Genomic DNA, 335 nt, shown 5'->3' with positions numbered 1-335 from the left:
GCACCGCAGGGCTGGGCCTCAGAGCTCGGGCGCTCCTTCCTTCCCCCGCCTCCTCCGCCCTGGCGGCCCCCGGGATGCCGACAGGCTGGCGCGCTGCGACAGCTTTCTCTGGCCTGCGCGGGGGATGCCGAGAGGCAGGCCGCGCGAATTCGAAAAGCTAGGCCACATGTCCGCAGCCTAGTCCGGCCCAGACAGTGCCTACACCTGCTTAGGGGAAAAAAGTGAGTTGGGAGATTGTTGCGGAGCAGGGCCGAACCATAGTAATGGCTGCTATTTGTTTAGGCCTATTGGTTATGTTATAGGCACGTTCTAGACAAAGTTGCAAGGTGGTTATT

The sequence above is a fragment of the Trichechus manatus genome, unplaced genomic scaffold, assembly GCF_000243295.1.
Source record: "Trichechus manatus latirostris isolate Lorelei unplaced genomic scaffold, TriManLat1.0 scaffold00021, whole genome shotgun sequence".
Classification (NCBI taxonomy): domain Eukaryota; kingdom Metazoa; phylum Chordata; class Mammalia; order Sirenia; family Trichechidae; genus Trichechus; species Trichechus manatus.
Note: the sequence above shows the minus strand (reverse complement) of the source record.